General features: G+C 40.9%; 1 protein-coding gene and 1 long non-coding RNA gene across 2 annotated transcripts in view; one reads left to right on the forward strand and one right to left on the reverse strand.

Annotated features, from left to right (window-relative positions):
- LOC117955285 overlaps positions 1 to 6,600 on the forward strand; it is an 8,938-nt gene extending 2,338 nt beyond the window's left edge. Inside the window, exon 3 of the long non-coding RNA XR_004659002.1 lies at positions 6,590 to 6,600. This is a non-coding gene — a long non-coding RNA (uncharacterized LOC117955285). The remainder of the gene's footprint in view (positions 1 to 6,589) is intronic.
- esama (endothelial cell adhesion molecule a) overlaps positions 1 to 17,646 on the reverse strand; it is a 62,994-nt gene that overhangs the window by 13,360 nt on the left and 31,988 nt on the right. The window lies entirely within an intron of this gene.

Raw genomic sequence — 17,646 nt, forward strand, 5'->3', positions numbered from 1 at the left:
TTTTGGAAAAAGGCTGCAATGAAACAAAGAGTGACAAATTTAAAGGGGTCTGAATACTTTCCGTACCCACTGTATATAGCTAGCATATTTAATTGTTAATTAGTTTAGGCAATGCCATAGTGCCTAGGACCTGCTCATTCACTGTAAGAAGAAAACAAAACAAACATCCAACATTTCATTAGACCTACAGACCACTGCTAACCTCAATCACGCTGGCTCCCTCCAAATCAACTGCCCTGCCAATCTCCTGCTTCCCAGTGACAACACTCTATGGGGACTGATACTGTTTTAGAGTACTATAGAGATATATATTATTGGCAACGAATGAAGACCTGTGGATAGTTCTCTGCCAGTTCACACCAATACAACGAGACGGTTTACCATCTTGATAGCACGACGACTCTTTGTACTGCGGTCTAACTTCTGACTTTTTGGCTATTTTGTAGCTGGATATATATAATTTGTTGCATCTAAATATGAAGGGGGATATGGTAAGTGATAATGAGATACTAGATACAGTTGCAGAATCTTTGATTTTCTGCTTTGTTGTAACGCCACTTGGCTCTCTTCAGTAGGTCAATCTCTACCTCGCGGGCGCTCGTTGAGTCTCTAACACTGCCAATTTGACCAGCTGACAGTAAAATAGAATCAAAACAGACACACTTCACACCGACACACACAGATGAATGGTGAAGGAAGATTGATTCGCTGTAGGTAGTGATACAGAGTGCACTAAAAAAAATCTTTATTTTTATTTAGGGGGGCCTAGGAACCTTTTAGGGTAGGTTCAGCACCCCTAAAACTGGCCTAACGATGTCCTTGCTCAGGGTAAACTATTTCCTGGTGTTAAAACAATGTGATGGGTTGTTTCTCAGAAGTTTCATTGCTATTGACAGCAACAGTAAAATCAAGCAATTTCTTTGGAAAACACGGCCACACGTTATTCGTGCATCAGTGTTGGGAAAAGAAGCGTAGCTTAATCAATCACGTGTACAGTTTTAATGTAGTTATGGACTCGATGCAAATGTATGGATAGGACTCCAGGCAACATATAATAGGTGTTGAAAAAAAGGTTTTATCTAATCCATGGGTATGTATGAGCTTCACAGCCAAGTGTACTGTATATTGTACACATGAGTTAGTTGGCGCTCCTATGAGCTCTATGGAGGCACAACAGAGACAGTTTTTTCCATTGATGAACATAGTTTTGTGTGTGTGTGTGTGTGTGTGTGTTTCTGTAAGTGCCAATTTTGTAATTACAGGAAACACTTGAGATTGAGTCTGTTTACCTCCACAGGCCTCGCTGTAGATAAAGCAGTGGCCGAGCAGACTTTGATGACGGTGACCTTGACGAGCGTCTTTCATGCTAAAAAGATGGGTGGAGTGGGTCGGTCGCTTCCTCTCAGAGCGATATCAGCCACTTTGAGTAAACTACTAAAGTTAGTAGGGGAGGGGAGAATGTCATAGGTAGGACGTGGTCTCTATACATAATTTCAAATACATCTGTTCATTAAAAAAACTTACTCTAAAACAGCTTGATTTAAGAAAGAGAGGACAGGATGAGAACAAGAGCGATAAGAGGCCGAGCGACGAGGAAGAGATGTTATAATCTAGATGATCAGCAGGGAGAATTAGTTCAGTGTTGCCAAGATGGCCCTTATGAAGGATGAGTGAGTCCTGTCCCTGGAGGCTGGGTGGAGAAGTGATGCCTTGCTCTCTCACGGAGATAAGCTACTGAACCAGCTCACGGGACGGGCCTATCATTTCACCAGATCTGATAATCAGGTCATCAAAGTGGGAGGAAATACAAACAGGAGTTGGATCAAATAAAGCCATGCCGCAATGTTAATAGTTTGATGGCTGTCTGCGTAAACCTGTTTCATTTTTGCTCATACCCCAAGAAGATGACAACCCTGAGGTGTAACAGAAGCTTTCAAGCGGCATTTTGAGAATTATTTCTCACTGAAAGATTAGTGTACTTGTTTGCCTTGTCAGTAAACTGCGGCTCTACTTCCTTCCTTCCTTCCTTTGAAGGGTCGCAGGGGTCAGATGTACATGTACTGTACATTTGTCTTGGTCTTTATCTAAGTTTTTATATGTAAACTAAATGTAAGATGAGGTCATGTGGGTGCTATGTGAGGGCTGTAACACAAAGCTACTAACTGGATCTGTTTGTTTTGCAAAAATATCAGCTATAGTTTCTTTTCCGGTGTAAATTGGTTTTCTACCACCATTTCTAAGAAGGTGGGAATCACCAGACGCAATATCATCACGATACTCATGCCACAATACCATTTTATTGCGATTTTAAACATAATGAAATATTCTGCGATATATTGCAATTTGTAACCTTTTTTCCAACTTTGAATTTTTCCCTATTTCAAATAATGCCCCCAAAAGTAAACTTTGTCAACATCTGTTTTATCTAATACAGATAAGATACATTTCTCTGTTTGTTCATCTCATTTAAATTTTATTTCTGCAAAATGACACATATATAATAAAAAATCCATACTTGGCACCTGTGTATCAATATAGTATTGGCACTGAAAATATCACGATTCTGTGCTGTATTGTTTCCCTAACTCCTAATTTCTACCCTCAATAGTTCTTAGTACAACTGCTCACAAAATAGACTTAATCGTTAATATAACATATTTGGACCATAGCCATAAATGAATCAAACCAAGCATGATTTTGATTTGAACCTTACTTAAAAAAAGGGAGTTTAAAATAAGTCTTTTAACGGCTGTGTAACTGTCACTGTAATGGTCGAGGTGACAATTAGGAGCAGAAATAAAAGGTTTTAACAGTGGGAACATTAATGTGAATGTAAACTTTGGTTTATACTTAAAAAAAAAAAGTAATGCTGTTGACCTTGACCATTTTGTATTGTACGTTTAAGACTAAAGTCCCTAGTGCCAGAACTTCCTCCAGAGCGCTGAGGAGGAGGGTCCGGCTAGTCCACACAGCTGGATGGAACCGCTGCAAAACAGTCTCAAGAAGTGAGAAAGAGAAGAGAGAGGAAGTGATTTGTTGTTGTTGTTGTTGCTATTTTGCGGAATTGTGATTGGCTAACATGGGCTTGGGATTCTTGTCAAACTGCCACCTACAGGTTTAGCATGCTCTTGATGGCATTGGCGGGTATTTACACGTGTACGTGTACACTTTTCTGAAAACTGACAAGTGTGCACAATGTTATTTTTGAAAACGGGGAGGTTAAAATGTCAATTTTACCTCAAGAAACAACCAAGTGTTAATTTGCTCATTTATCTCCTAATTATGTAACATTTTACAAAATTATGACTTGACTGCTAGTTTCCACGATAAACAGCAACAAATTCTTAAACGCACCATCTTCCCAGCCATATAACTTCAAAAACACTAGTACTACTTTCTCTCTTTTTACTGCACACCTTTCCAATCCCTCATAACATACTGTATCTAAATATAAAATAGTTCATGTATGTGCTATACATTAGTTAGTGTTCACAATAACAGATTTTTTTATATTAGACACTGAATTATTTGGTCACACCTAACATTACACATTCACAGCTCTAACACATGAAGACAATGCTTTTACCTTGATGCACATACAGTGTCTTACATACATATTTAATAGCGCACATTCAGAACAGAGTAACCCACAAGCATTGCCTATAGAGCAGGTGTTGAATTTAATCCTTACGTTGATGCATCGTGATGCGGCCCTGGACGATTCTGCTTTGATGCCTGACAGACCATAATTGTTTATTGCCTACTAGTGTGTTTCTTTTTTTTTACATCGTTGAAAGGATCATCGTAAACAAATTGAACTGTGAGAAGATTTACACCCTTACTACAGTTACAATAAAAAAAATATTTCCAACTCCAACACCCAGGTGGCAGTACTGTATGGTGTTGGATAATACTTGGTTATAAGCCAAAATTAACCCTAAATAAAGATCTGCTTTAAAATCATCAATCAATCAAAAATAATTCATTCATTTACGGATTAAACCACTATGGGGCCCTGGGGAAGGACCACAGACTGTATGTTAATGATCAGAGCATGTGTGACGTCACCCATTGGTTTGTGTCTGCTATCCGTCGCCGAGTTTGCCGTTACGTAAGCAGCCATCCTGGTTGCTGATATGATGATTTTAGCCAAGAGGAAGAGGGAGATAGGAAGGAGACCTTACACTCTATGTTTGCTACAAACTTTGACTGGCAATCACATCATAGCCACGCACTAAAACACCCCCTGCTTTATCACCGATTTTAAAATCAAGAAGACCATAATTCAGAAAATGAACATCATTATGTGTTGCTGAAGACTTAAAACTAGCGATTTATATTATAATCTCTTATGAAAATGTTTACTAAGGTAATAAATCAAGTGAGAAGTGGATCACTTTCTCATGGACTTCTACAGAAACCAACCTCCTTTTGCAGCCACGCGTGTCGCCCCCTGCTGAAATTCAGATAGAATGCAGGTTTAAGGAGTCCCCCCCCTGCCGGAACTCAGATAGAATGCAGGTTTAAGGAGTCCCGCCTGCTGGAACTGAGATAGAATGCAGGTTTAAGGAGTCTCCCCCTGCCGGAAATCAGATAGAACCGCACTTCCGCCTAGTAGCACTTCACTGAACCGGATGCATTGACCATGAGATGAGTTCCCAGCTGGTGACCCTCCTCTCATCCCAAACAATAGGAAACTATGCTCTACTCACTTTTCACATACGCAGAAATAATGCAAAAGTAATCCCATTACATGTTTTTTTCTGAATCCTACTATTGTTAAGTAAGTTGGTCCCCACAAAAATAGAAGCACAAAAGTTCTCCAACACACACACACACACACACACACACACACACACACACACACACAGTCTCATTCACACAGAGGGCTCAGGGCCAGAGACCGAGCAGAGCTCATCATCTGATAACTGTGCGATAGGCGTTCTCTCCACTATAATGAAGAGAGAGACACAGCGGTGGGACTCTCAGAGAGAAGAGTGTGTCGTCTCTATCCTCGAGCTGCGAAACAACCAGCCACTCATCAGCTGGATACACTGAGAGACAGACCAGAGGAAGAGGGAAGCATTTGCCTAATTGGGGGAACAGAGATAGTGTGAGGCCAGGAGGGTCAACAGTGTGCGTGTGTGTATGTGTGTGTTTGTAGCTGTGGAAGTTTGCGTGTGTGTTCATGAACAAGTATTTTTTTATGGCTTTCCGTCTTCCTACAATACACACACATCTCCAACGCTGGACCTGCTCCCTTGACAGCGGACACAAGGCTTTCCTGTCTGAATTCATCCTTTACACTGAACACGTACACAGTTATATATGTGGAACTGCAAAGATTCATTAATAAGTTGTCTATTAAATTAATCGCCAACTACTTTGAAAATTGATTAAGCGGTTTGAGTTTATTTTTCTTGAGATAAAACAAGAAATTTAAGGACGTCATGTTGGGCTTTGGGAGACACTGATTGTCTTTTTTCTTTCTTTTTTGTTTTTACCATTTTCTGATGTACACCAAACAACTAATCTATTAATCGAGTAAATAACCGACAGATGTATAAACCAACAATGAAAATAATCATGAGTTGCAGCCCAAGAATATTTACAGTCTCCAGTCACCTTCACTGTGTGGATGGTCCTGCTGTTCATGCATATAGTGTGACAGTGTGTGCAGCATTTATCTGGGTCACAATGTCCACATGCACATATCAATACGGCGATGCAATATAACTGCTTACAGTACCGGTGGCATACACTAATATTGAGAATTTCTTTAATCTTAGATTTATTTTTCATTATATTAAGCAGATGTTTAACCATGCAGGATGGCTGTGGTGCAAATGTTTGTGTAGGAGGGAAAACTGGCCGTGGATGAAGTTTTCATCACAACTGGCCATTGGTCAATCAGATGTCTGTTCTTCCATGTTACCCATCTGATATGATTTCATAAACAATAATTCTGCCGGGCTAATGAAAAATGGATCAGAGGCTCACTGCAGTACTTCACAGCATCACAGCTCTCTTTGGTTTGTACTGTAGCAGGTCTGTCTCCAACTTTGGCCCAGACTGAAATATCTTATATTATATCAATGGGAAGTTTGGGGCCTTTAGGGGATCAATCCTAATGACTCTGATCCCTGACTTTTCCTCTAGTGACACTTGTACAGGAGGTCAGGATTTTCCACTTATCCAGTGCAATATCTCAACATCTACTAACTAGATAAATTGGCACACACCATTGATGGTTCCAGGATGATGAATCCTAAGCCCTGACTCTGCAACAACAAACAAATAAAGAAAACCCCTTTCTTCGGTACAGGTCCTCACAAAAACAAAACTAAAATCACACTCTAATCATTTAAACTTTTTAAAATGTTAGTGTTTTTCAATGAAAATGAGGATAATAAAACAAAAATGTTCCCTCTTTCCTCTATCGTGAACCATATTGCAATCATAATATCAGTCAAAAACAATTGCAGTTAGGTATTTTTCCCCATAGCGCGCATGCAGCCCTATTCTGCTCAGGGGATTTCAAAGTCTGACACTGAGTCAGTTTCCTTTGTTCCATGTGTCACAGCCACAGCTGCTGCTGCTACAGTAACACTGTTGGTAAGGAGGCTTAATCAGCTGACCATAATAGAAAAGACAAGGCTATAATAACTAACTTGCAGCAACACCAACATGCACCGTCCCTTTTTACCTCACACAGTATCTCTACCTGACATCTCATCCCCCGGGGAGAAGCACCCCACGGTTTGAGTTAGTTGTATAGAAGTGAAGTTTGTTAGTTTTGAAGATGGTGAGCAAGGTATTATACCTGACATCAGCATGTTAGCATGTTAGCTCCATGATATTGGCATTTAGCTCAAATAATTCCAAAGGACTGTGGTTGAGCTACACTGTCAATGTGTTGAACATGACTCACGTATATATGCTTATACATAAACTGTTTATAGTCCATGAGGCAAAATCACTTTCCCATTAGGGATACATTAAGTTAAACATGAAGACCACATTCATTATTAGTAATGGTCCTTCTCATAAACAATGTTTTAAATCATTTTAAGGCTATCATACCCTACTGACTAATGGGCTTAATGTGTTCAGTTTAATAATCCTACAGTAGGTACTTTCTTTTATTAGCAACCTACTAAACATCCAGCAGACACTTACAGCTAATAATAAACGTAATAATCATTTGTCGCCAACGCAGGATTTAAGGCATTAGAATGACGGTATGAGCTGAAAAAATACCAACCTCCTCCTCAATTGTCCTGTTTGTCAAAGTAAAACCAAATGCAACCATGAACACAAAGCTAATATACAAATGTTATCTGAGCTTTTGTACCATATATAAAGGATTGATATATACTCATAATCACACAAACCATAATCATATTATAGTGTTAACATGAACCACTTGTAATTTTGTCATAAATACATTACAATGATGTCTGCTGTAACAGACAAACATGCTCATCACTGCAGAGAAACAGACCCATTCCTGCACGTTCCTGCGGTTTCTCTGATCCCATGTTCTTATGCAGCAGTGCTCATGTGCCAGTGTGATGTACAGGTTACTGATAGCAGCTGAGCCTTTAGCAAGAACAGAGCGCCTTGGTTAATTGGAGCTGCCTTCCATCTGATCCAGACACCATGGGAACTGCTGGAGAGACAGAATGACTGAAGATCTGTCAATCGACAGAGCTCGAGGCTCTAATTGAGCACATGCTGCTGATAAAAAGCTAACTCCGTCCATCCAACACGATCGTCTTATCAGATGACGAAAACAATGGCACCTCAAATCAAATCCAGCTCTTGAAACAAAAAGAAGAAGGAGTCATGCCCTCAGCCATGGCTCGAACTTAACAGCAAAAGTCTGAAATTGTTCTGCTTTCGTTGATTAGAAGTGCGATGGGACAATCTTTTTTGCAAAAAAAAAAATGAAGCAAAAGTTCACATTGTCTACAAAAAAATGTAAGACAGCCTCACAAACACACATATACACACACACACAAACACACAAACACACTTCCTCTGCATTGTGTGGATGATGGCAGGGAGGAAAAAGCTGGGCCCGCTGATAGCGCTGTGATGGAGCTTTCTTCCAGGATTAGCCTGTTTGTCTTGGTAGGCAGTGTTAAAGTAAAGTCTAGTGGTCGGGGTCAAACAGGAAGTAGCCCCCACAGGGACACCAGCAGCCTTTAACACACTCCCCACTGGCGTACTACTCCTACATTTCAATACTGGCTCACTGACATCACTTACTGGTAGTTATATTATTAGCAAACATTACAATGGAATGCCATGAGAAACAGCAGATTACTGTAAACTTATTGTCCCAAAAACCAACAATTATGTAAGATACTTGCTAATTTCTAAGAAATGCACTAGACAGGTAAAGTTGCTCCGCTTATGGTGGACCACCATGGAAACTAATTTAGGACTGAACTTGGAGAGACAAATAATTATTTTTTACAGTGTTCATTTTTTTGCGTGCTCTGTTTACAGTATTCATTTTCGAATAAATGATATGTTATATTACCGACAACCCATCCACTTTTAATCACAATGTTCATTGTAATGACTCAATCTGCAGATAAACCGGTTGCCATGGACGCTGGGTATCGCTTAACCCACGGACGGAGCTAGCATGTTGTTTGAATCATGTGCGTAAACATGGACATGAAGGTTATGAGGCACATGCCGGTTTTGATCATAAAGGGGGTATGATGTTTACATGGCACACATAGAAATCAGGTTAAATCATATCTGAGACCTACTGTTATCTTACAAAAGTTGTTGTTTAACAACTCTATTGATATGCTGTGAAGATGCTCCAAAAATCCATTCAGAATCCACGCGGTAATAACAAAGCAGGATTCAACATATCCTCCGCTATCAAAATCCGAACAGCGGGACACAGAACTGTCATCAGCACACAAACAGCACAAGGAGACAGTAAAGGCATTTGATTTGTCCAGGGAGTCAGGGACAGCTGTGGAGAGCTGTGGACATCAATCTGGACGATCGGGACAGATGACAGGTGACATGATCAGCTCAGGACACTGTTGGCTCATTGGGAATTTGGCCCAGGGTTATTGTACCATACGCCCCTCCTCCTGCTACTACTACTACTACAGTGGTGTATGTGCGCACACACACACACACACACACACACACACACACACACAGTAACTCTTTTATTGCTATGTCATTTACTCAGGGTAAACTATTTCCTGGTGTTAAAACAATGTGATGGGCTGGTAATGTACTGTCAGTCCTGTTTCATTGCTATTGACAACAACAGTAACATCAAGCTTTCTCAGCCACACGGTAGTCATGCATCAGTGTTCAATTCAGTGTTCTGAGAAAAACGTACTACTACTACTACTACTACTATCACACACACAAACACACAAACACACACACACACACACACACACACACACACACACACACACACACACACACACACACACACACACACACACACACACACACACACACACACACACACACACACACACACACACACACACACACACACACACACACAATGTGTTGTCATATAAACCCACCATGCTTCAATCTGGGAATCAGGATATTATTTCTCCACTTCAATCAAACGGTGGCAAACATTATGGTTATGACGTGACTCTGTTGTGTCAAAGAAGATGGACGGGGATGCATCTCCAGTGGCTGATGGTGTGTGTGTGTGTGTGTGGATGCCATTAAAGAGATGTGGTCTCACGGCTGGAGGTTGACAGGTGCTTAAGTGAAACCAGGAGAGATGGGATTGTGTAAGGACAGCTACAGTATGTGATCACTGTGTATAAAAGCAACCGTGTGTACTTTGAGATGTTGGGTATTTGTACGCAGGCGTAGATTTCAGATGGAATGGGGGGTAAAAAACTCACATTTGTGTCCCCCTCAAAAAATATGAAAACAAAGAGGTAAAAAAATAACCATTCAATGCAACAATAAAGTGAAAAATACAGTATAATAATAATAATTTCCTTTACGTAATTTTGTGTAGAAAAGGCACAAATTGTTGCATAAAAATGCTCACCACAATGCTCAAAATGGTATTTGGGAGGACCCCTAGACTCCCCAGTTCTAATGTGTCCACCCCAAAGTTTAAACAAAACATACGCCTTTAATTTCTAATATAATGTATCACATGTCGATGTTGTATGTGTTTAGATGTGAGGTTAAAAAGTATAGAGAGGCGCAGGAAGTCAAGCGCGGGAGAAGCGCGGGGAACAGCGGAGTACTTTAAAATGCACCATTTTTTGGGGGATGAAAGCAGTTTGTCTTGCACTGAAGGAACGGACAAGGTCCATAATGACAACATTTGGTCCTCCCATGGTGCAATGCACACGCTGCTTTTGGTCCGCCTCCTCTCGCTCAGAACCAGTGAGCAGATGTTGATGTTTGGATGCTAAGCTCTAGTGTGTATAATTAATCCACCTGTCTTATTAAGGAGTCAGAAATCAGGTGTGTCAATGTACAGTACAGTCACACTTTCCTCATCATAGTCGGGTTATAACACATTTCATAGCTTATTTAGTTTCTGACAGCTTGCTCTTCATAAGATTTAAAGCTTTGGTCTTCTTCTAAGTGCTTTATTAGGTGTTACACATCTTTCATGATGGAAGTCTTTGGTGTTGAAAATGGGTTTCTCCATAATTAAGAGCCTGGTCTTGCGTACCCTTGACGAAGGCAAGGAAGGCGAGAGGAGGGCGATGCTTGGAATCAAAGATAAAAGCGGGGAGAGAGGGAGAAGCATTCATCTTGTTTGGACACAAAGACTGATAACGTATATAGGATTGGCAGGGAGGGGTTATCTGCTGTGTAGTAATGCAAATTGAAGAACAACAGAACATGCTAATTTGTGAGGGAAGAAGTGAGGCAAATTTTTCTCCCATCAGTGAGAACGTGATCGTATGTTGCTGTGACTGAAGAAACACATGGCAGTGTCTGGATTACATCATCACTGGTGGACTGCACATGGAGACAATGATGATGAGCCCCAAAACAACAGACAGGTTGTAAAATGACCATGACGCAGAGCGTCAGACAGGCCAGATTATAGTTTTCTCGTAAAGCATAGTTGCTTTCCCACACCCGTGTCACAACACTTTAGTGACGCTCTTTAGTTATTTTTGTCACACACACACACACACACACACACACACACACACACACACACACACACACACACACACACACACACACACACACACACACACACACACACACACACACACACACACACACACACACACACACACACACACACACACACACACACACACACACACACACACACACACACACACACACACAGGGATCAAGCCTAGTAAAGAGGATTACCAGTGAATTCTGGAGTGCAAATACAGTATGCTGTTGTTTGAAATCTTACAATAATTAGGTTTGGTCATTAATTAATGGAGAAGTAACTGTCCTATGGAGGTGTTATGATGCAGCTCAGTAATTTTGGAAAGTTTTGCAGAAAGGGAGACATGATCCGTGTCTTTCAAAACTGGTCTAAATGGAAGAAGCCAATAAACTATGTAGACCAGCTACTTTTATGGTTGCAGCACAAATATCCAGGAAAAAATAGACAAAACAACAAAATGTGCGAGTCGTGCAGGCAAAACAGACAGTGTGGTATGATGTATTGGCGGACGACAGAACAAAACCACTGCACAACCAGAACGCTTTGAAATTGAGATGAAGACAATATTTGTAAATAGATTATGAAGTAGGTGAAAGGTGAAAACATGACCAGCTCGGGCCTAGCCTAGGATAAACGAAGAAGAGCTAACCCGCTAATGTGTGTTGCTGCAGCCTCGTGACAAACATAACGGGTAAGGAGCTGACTGATAAACATTCAATCAGTTGTTCAACCGAACATCTATCACATCACCATGACGTACTGGGGCGCTCTCAGCATCCTCTGATAACATCCTGTCTTTCCTTCTTACAGAAGACACTGCATATCCTAATTAGCGATCCCAGAGAGAGCATGTGGGCGTGGGGGCTTCAAAACAAACAAAAGAGCTCTTGGAGGCGGGAAGTGACAAGCAAAGTTCCCTGTCCCCAGAGGAAATGGGTATTTTACTGTTTGGTCTTTGATATCCCAGCCTCAGTGCAAAAGTTTTGCCCCTTTTATTGTCCACAATGGATCTACACTAGCTGAATTGAAGAAGAAAAAAAATCCACACAGGACCAAACTATTAAATCAGTGTGTCTAGGATATTTGCCAAGTATAGGCCTCAAGACACAGTGAGAAAACAGAAGAGAAACAGTCCCTTGGGTATTCATGACAACCAATCAAAGAGCTACTTGGACAGATTATTCAGAAGGACATCCATCTCTGATGAAGCTAAATCTCTGAACTGTGAGAAATTTGTTTACAGGAAAAATTCCAATTTTCTCGGTGTCAACTCTGTGTTGGCAGAGGGCCAGGAGTGATGACTTAGACCAAAGATGGAATTGTCAGATGGTCTATGTCACAGAAGAGTCTTATAGCATCATGCTTTTAGATTGCAGCTTAGATATAGGTGTATGTGCAAAGTTCTTATTTTTAATAGTTTTTTCTGTATAGTGCCATGTTGCCAATTCTCATAAAAACCTTAAGACTGGGATAAAATTGCTGTTTAGCTGCATGTTCATGTAACTGTGGCATTGGAAGTGACACTTTGAAGCTAAAGGCCTTTATTCTATGAGCAGATGCATCAAGTGCTCAAAAAGAAAACCTGACGTGACACTGAGAGGATGTTGTACCAATTTCACCTTAAGACCACAAGTATAAAGTTCACTTTACTCTACTGTATACACCAGGGACTGCAACACAGGTGTTATGACAAGTTATTTTTTAATTGCCAGATAAATAGTTATAAATGGTCTTTGGATAAAAGTGTTAGCTAAATAACATGTTATGTAATGTAAAAAAGAAAGGGAGAGTAATTGGTGTAAGTGGTGTTAAGTGACTACGAACAGTACTTCCATTATGTCAAATTGAAGGTACTACAACCCAAATACAGACTCATGCTGCAGGAAAAAAAGAGACGCAATCAAACAGCAAATGCAACTTATAACAATCAATAACATTGCACTATAACAATGGCTTTCCCTTTTGGGCTATTTTTTTACAGTGTCAATGATACTTTTACTTGAGAAGGTGATATGACGCATATTATAGCTACAAGTACAACATATTTCATGATACCACGTTTAACTTTCCAGACTTTTTCTTCTTCAGTAAAGACTCATGAAAATCACACCACACTGTCATTGCTCTCTGGCTCTTCTGTTAACTGATGTTATCACTGTTTCCAGTGGATTTTGTGGTTGTCAGGAATAATTTTGGCGAAAAACATGAAGTGACTGTGTTGACTGTGCAGTGTCTGAAGTCAAGAGCCAGAACACAGTTTGTCCTCCAGGCACTGAGTTCAGGAGCGGGGGCGTGGCTCATACTGAATGCTGGGATGAAAGTCCCTGGCATACTGTATGAAATGTGTATTATGATAATAGCAAGTGTGCCACATAATTATATGGTTGCAAGTAGTTGGTGTGGCCTGCAGAGGCGTTAGGGTCAGATGGCTATAACATGTGAAAACAGTAATAGAATGCCCCTATCTTTATGCTGTAATTATTACTGCTGCTGGAGAGAATCTAATTATCCTACTACACCTCCCCGTCACGGACATAAAACCAGACGTTACGACACTAACGGCAATATACACAATCATAACATTGATCTCCCTACAGCCTCAACACTGTCTGATTTGAATGCGTGGAAATCTTCACAATACACCTGCAAAGATGACAAGATTAATCAATTCGTTGTCAACTATTTTAATAATTAATTCATCTTCCTGAGTTCTTTTCAAATTCTCATACTCCAGTGTTAGGACGTCTTTCAGAGAATGAATAGGGTCAGTACTGACAGGTGACACATGAGTGGGCGTGTTTGTGGGATTTAACCTAGCCTGACCGGCAGGTGGGCGGTGCAATTCATTCAGGAGATTGTTTCAGGAAGGGGCCACACGCCACCACACGCAGAACAATATTGAAGCCAAAGATGTTGAAAGACTATTCGCAGAGCTCTTCGGTAGGAGAAGTATGCATTCTTCCAGGCCAGCTCAGTCTCATGTTGACGTCAAACGCAACATGCAGGCAGACAGTATAACTAATGTTAGGAGCTAGGTTAGCCTGTTGCAGCTGTGTTTCTGTGTTAAACGAGCCTAGGTTGCTTAGTCTTGTAACACCAGCTTCCTAAATGTGAGTATGTTCTAGTTCCTTCTCTGCTCTTTGACAGTACACTGAATATATTTGCGAGGTGGACAAAACACGACATTTGAGGTTGTCATCTTGGCTTTGGGAAATGGTTGTATTCAAATTAAAGAGTGCATTACTTTTCGTAGGAATAAACTGGTGTTCAGTCCGTTTTTTAGGTGGTGCGATTGTCCCATACAGCACTGCCTTTAAAGCTGCCACAAGAATGTTACACTGTAGGGGTAAAAAATGAAACATAACCCCCTCACTGCCCGCTTGAATAACAGCTGACTGTTTCCTCCAGCACATATTTTCTCAATTTGCTGACATTTTCTGGACCACACAACTAATCCATAACTCATAAAAATAATCAGCGGATGACTCAACAATGACAATTAAAATGAGTTGCAGCCCTAAAGTAGTACACATCCCACTGCCATTGCCGTCACTCTTTGATGTCATTTCCTTGTAGCACCTAGGTAGAAAATCTCCACATAGCTGGCATTAATCCTAGCCAACAAAAAGTCTTGGCGGCCCATACCCTGGTAGGGGTGACGGGCAGTAAGTAAGTAAGTAAGTAAGACAAAAAGTCTAAATTGTGAATTTGGTACCTTTGTTATGCTGAGGGAGTTACAATGCTAAGAAAACTTGGGCTATTCTCTTTACTTTGGGCAGTTCTACTGAACGCACCTGAATCCTCCTGAATCCAGACAGACTGCGTAGGTAATATTTCAATGTTTGGCTTAGTATAAAGACTTACAGTGTATACCATTTAAACCATGATATGTGGGACAAAAAATCAACATTTTCGGGCTTGAGGCTAAATGTGATAGCCTGACGTAGTGATACCGGTCCAAATGCCTTTGCACTCAAATGAATAAACCTACAACCAATCAGAGCAATGGAGTGTGTGATGTATCTTGAGTGACACATGGCAGTCAACAGAACTCAACATAAAGTTTGGAAAACTCTAATGACATTACATCCATGTTACAGGCTTTACATCATCCATACATCCCTCGGATGTATCACAAGATAATACCATGGATGTATTAATAGAACACATGGTGAATTACAACCATTAGCTATATCCATTATTACAGCTACAGGACCTCAGGAGAACCGTCATATGAGTCCTGCCTGTCTGCATTATGTTACTGTTGATCATCTGTCCATCATTGTCTAATACCCGCCCTGACAATTTCATTGGTCCTAACAGCTCTGGATTGAACAAAGTTGCTCCACAATGGATCAAGTCCAGACTTCCCGACCTCAAATGTTCTGGGTGGGGCTAGGTTCGGCTGGCACCCAGGCCATAAATGGGAATTTTTAGCCATAAAATGTTTGGATTTTATATCTAACCTAACTATGGCGCTTATCCACGGCTAGTACCAGCTTGACTCAACCGTGGTGCCCCCTCCTCCTCTTTTCATTGGAGATTTAGTACCGCCTCATGGGTGAGGCCAGCGTGGCTGGTCGTCATAGCGATGCCGCAGGAAACTGACCTAACGCGACACATAATGTTGTAGGTGTGTTGTTTTTGTTTATCCATGAACTTAGCTTCAAGAGAAGCTGGATGGAGCAAAAAAACACCGCTGGCAAAACTATCTAAAAATGACGGGTTTGTTCATGATCCCCCCCCCCCCCCGTCTGTCGCTGGCAATGATGACGCAGTGATTAGTGACAATTATCTCTGACCAATCAGTACACTGCAGGTTTTCACGTCACCTTTTGGTTTTTCCTCAGCTCGCTTGGGACCTCAATGGAGGTAATACCAAATAAAGTACCTGTTAGCAGGTACCAGGGACATTTTTTAATGGAAAACCCCAAATGGCGAGTAGAGTCGAGGTGAGGCGAGGCGAGCAGGTACAATGTAATGGAAAAATGTCTTTACACAAATCAAATCCAAATAATCTAACACTGTCATTATGCCACATCTTGTTCATAAATATTTCAGTTTAAACTGAATTAAATTGACACTCATTATGTCTCCGTAGATGAAGCAAAAATTGATTTCACATAGAAAAACCCTCGCATGTGCTCTGAGCATGCTGACGGTGGGTGCATATCATATTTTTTATGTTTGTGCGTGAATACAGCACAAAAGCAAGTGGACAAAAGGTGTTGGCATGGTAGCTCTTCCCCTCATCTCTGCTGCACTCAGAGTTGATTGGGTTAGATGGCAAAGCGGCGAGGACTCTGTGCTAAGCCTCAACACTCCTAATCCTATCAGTGTTCAAAGCCAAAGCTAAAGGTAAGGCTCCCTGAAGAGACAAGCACATCTGCCGGGGTGGAGGGATGGGAGCAGCAGACGGACTGGGAGTCAGACACACTGAACTGTGTATTGCCATCCACCTGCTAACACATATAACTGATGAAACCTTGCTGCCAGCTATAAATAAAAGCGATTGACAGTAAACATGTCACTGATGGAAATCAAACCCACAGTGAGAAATATTAGCTGCTACTGCCACAGTGACGACCAACAGCCTAGCTGGCACTGTTGTCAAGTGTTATCAGTCATCCAGCAAGCAGTCAGGAAACGTGCTTTCCTGAAATGAACTGAGTTTTGTGCATTTCAGCACTACGCTCTCAAAGAAACAAAGACTGTTGTCACTACTGTTTAATATGCCAAAAGGTTCCAAGACTAGGAGTCTGCAGCCAAGCTAACAGCTCTGTGCTGTAACACAGCACTGCTTTGAGCTAAATGCTAAAATTACCATAACAAATCTAGAACCCATCGGTTCCATCTGCAATATTTCGGACAGCACTCCATCCACTTCCTTCTCCGTATGTTGATCTTTGTTTACAGTCTGAGTTGATACTTTGTATCTTTATTTAATACTTTGTTTTAGGTCTAGACTTATTTCTATGAACAGACATCTGCATACGAATTCGGATAATTAACAAGAAAAAGCTAATAAAAAGATAAATGGCAGTCAAACAATACCCAATGGATTCAGCAATTGCATTTCAGCCAAAGCTTCCTGCATCTTTTGGGACTGTTTACCTGCATGCAACCAAAGCCCTCTCAAGCCTGATTGGTTAATATCACTCGGACTGAAAACGGAAACCAGAACTCTTCCGATACCAAAAACGTTTCCCGATATCTACGAATTCTGCATTCAAAAGCATTGCAATCCATAGAGCCATGTCGGACTATTTTACTATGTACCCCAACGCATCAGAGATACTATCGACTGGAGTGTAAATGAAGTTTCATCTCTGACTCTAATAACTGTCATTTGTGATCCAAACATCAGCAACATTATGACTAGGGATGTCCCGATCAGCATTTTAGGCCTCCGATCCTTATCCGATCTTTTAACCTCAAATCCGATCCGATTTCGA

This window comes from Etheostoma cragini, chromosome 13, assembly GCF_013103735.1.
Source record: "Etheostoma cragini isolate CJK2018 chromosome 13, CSU_Ecrag_1.0, whole genome shotgun sequence".
NCBI classification, from domain to species: Eukaryota; Metazoa; Chordata; class Actinopteri; order Perciformes; family Percidae; genus Etheostoma; species Etheostoma cragini.